Genomic DNA, 3203 nt, shown 5'->3' on the forward strand with positions numbered 1-3203 from the left:
CATGACCTGGATCACATCAACGAGCATGATCTTACGGGTTATCATATTCTGGAGGCACGTTTGGAGCCCCGTGATCTCTTCCAAAGGTCCCCAGGTCAGGCCCTTCTGTTGCCAGGAGGTAAGCCGCATCGGGACTCCGGATCAGAATTTGGGAGCCGCCGCCCAGTCGGCGTCGCGCGTCTCGATGATATAGAACCACCCCGATTGCCATCCCTTCACCGTCTCTAGAAAGGAGCCTTCGAGCCAGGTGGTATTGGGCATCTTGCCCACCATGGCACCTCCGCACTCGGCCTGTTGGCCGCGCACCACCTTTGGCTTTACACTAAAAGTCTTCAGTCATAGGCCAAAGTGAGGTGGGATGCGGAGAAAGGCTTTGCACACAACTATGAATGCGGAGATATTGAGGATAAAGTTGGGGGCCAGATCATGGAAGTCCAACCCATAGTAAAACATCAATCCACGGACGAATGGATGAAGAGGGAATCCCATCCCACGGATGAAGTGTGTGTGAAACACAACCCTCTCATGGGGCTCGGGGGTAGGGACGATTTGCCCTTTTACCGGGAGTCGGTGAGCAATCTCCTTGGCTAAATAGCCGGTCTCCCGGAGCTCCGTGATGTCCTTCTTCTTAACGAAGGAGGCCATCCAGTTGCCTCCAGCTCCAGATCCGGACATGATTGGAGTGCCTTCTCGAAATAAGAAAAAGCTAAAAGCTTGGGCACTAGATCTCGAGGACGGAAGGACTGAATATGAAGAAGGGTGTGGGTAAAGGGAGAGTGTCCTTATCCCCTTATAAAGGCCGCGAATATCAAGCGCCTCCCCACTCGTACTAAAAACTCGCCTATTCCCAAGGGTTCTATAAATGGCACGGTTGGGTTACCCATGCCCGCATCGATGAGAATCCCGTGATAAGGGGACACGATCTCTGCTTTGACAAGATGTGCCAATGGCAACCGTGTCTCAAGACGTGGAGCGGCAGACGAAAAGCGGTTCGAAATTATGATCGAACAAACGCAATGTCGTGTTGTAAAAAGTTGTCAGTGGATAGAACTCGTTTGAAAATATATATATATTCTCTCTGCAATTGTGTGTGGTATGTGACAGGTCCGGATAATATCGTCGCATCCGAAGACTATTTTGGAGTTCGGAGAAAGGGGAACCCGCCTTGCAATGCCGAAGACAAATCTGCGTGTCGGACTCCTCGTCATTGAAGCCAGGTTCAGGGGCTACTGAGGGAGTCCTGGACTAAGGGGTCCTCGGGCGTTCGGCCTGTTATCCATGGGCCCGATTGATGGGCTGTGAAGACATGAAGGCCGAAGACTACACCATGTCCGGATTGGACTCTACTTGGCGTGGAAGGCAAGTTTGGCGACCGAAGATTCCTTCTTATGTAACCGACTCCATGTAAACCCTTGATGTCTACTACACAACCTTCTTCTTGTAGACGTTGTTGGGCCTCCAAGTGCAGAGGTTTGTAGGACAGTAGCAAATTTCCCTCAAGTGGATGACCTAAGGTTTATCAATCCGTAGGAGGCGTAGGATGAAGATGGTCTCTCTCAAGCAACCCTACAACCAAATAACAAAGAGTCTCTTGTGTCCCCAACACACCCAATACAATGGTAAATTGTATAGGTGCACTAGTTCGGCGAACAGATGGTGATACAAGTGGTATATGGATGGTAGGTAAATGTTTTTGTAATCTGAAAATATAAAACAGCAAGGTAACTAATGGTAAAAGTGAGCACAAATGGTATTGCAATGTGTTGAAACAAGGCCTAGGGTTCATACTTTCGCTAGTGCAAGTTCCCTCAACAATAATAACATAATTGATCACATAACTATCCCTCAACATGCAACAAAGAGTCACTCCAAAGTCACTAATAGTGGAGAACAAACAAAGAGATGGTAAAAGTGAGCACAAATGGTAGGGTACGAAACCACCTCAAATTTATTCTTTCCAATCAATCCATTGGGCTATTCCTATAAGTGTCACAAACATCCCTAGAGTTCGTACTAGAATAACACCTTAAGACACAAATCAACCAAAACCCTAATGTCACCTAGATACTCCAATGTCACCTCAAGTATCCGTGGGTATGATTATACTATATGCATCACACAATCTCAGATTCATCTATTCAACCAACACATAGAACCTCAAAGAGTGCCCCAAAGTTTCTATCGGAGAATCACGATGAAAATGTGTGCCAACCCCTATGCATAGGTTCATGGGTGGAACCCGCAAGTTGATCACCAAAACATACATCAAGTGAATCACGTGATATCCCATTGTCACCACAGATACGCACGGCAAGACATACATCAAGTATTCTCAAATCTTTAAAGACTCAATCCGATAAGATAACTTCAAAGGGGAAACTCAATTCATTACAAGAGAGTCGAGGGGGGGGGGAGAAAACATCATAATATCCAACTATAATAGCAAAGCTCGTGATACATCAAGATCGTATCACCTCAAGAACACGAGAGAGAGATAGAGAGAGATCAAACACATAGCTACTGGTACATACCCTCAACCCCGAGGGAGAACTACTGCCTCCTCATCATGGAGAGCACCGGGATGATGAAGATGGCCTCCGGAGAGGGATTGCCCCCTCCGGCAGGGTGCCGAAACGGGTCTAGATTGGTTTTCGGTGGCTACGGAGGCTTCTGGCGGCGGAACTCCCGATCTATTGTGCCCCCGGATGTTTTTACGGTATATGGAGATATATAGGCGGAAGAAGTACGTCAGGGGGGCACGAGGGGCCCATGAGGCTGGAGGGCGCGCCCAGGGGGGTGGGCACGCCCCCTATCTCGTGGCCTCCTCGAAGCTTCCTTGACGTAGACTCCAAGTCTCCTGGGCTTCTTCTGATCCAAAAATAAGTTCCGTAAAGTTTCAGGTCAATTGGACTCCGTTTGGTTTTCCTTTTCTGCGATATTCTAAAACAAGGTAAAAACAGAAACTGGCACTGGGCTCTAGGTTAATAGGTTAGTCCTAAAAATGATGTAATAGTGTATAATAAAGCCCATAAACATCCAAAATAGTAGATAATATAGCATGGAGCAATCAAAAATTATAGATATGTTGGAGACGTATCAGCATCCCCAAGCTTTATTCCTGCTCGTCCTCGAGTAGGTAAATGATAAAAACAAAATTTTTGATGCGGAGTGCTACTTGGCATAATTTTAATGTAATTCTTTTT

This window comes from Triticum aestivum, chromosome 6A (genome assembly GCF_018294505.1).
Source record: "Triticum aestivum cultivar Chinese Spring chromosome 6A, IWGSC CS RefSeq v2.1, whole genome shotgun sequence".
Classification (NCBI taxonomy): domain Eukaryota; kingdom Viridiplantae; phylum Streptophyta; class Magnoliopsida; order Poales; family Poaceae; genus Triticum; species Triticum aestivum.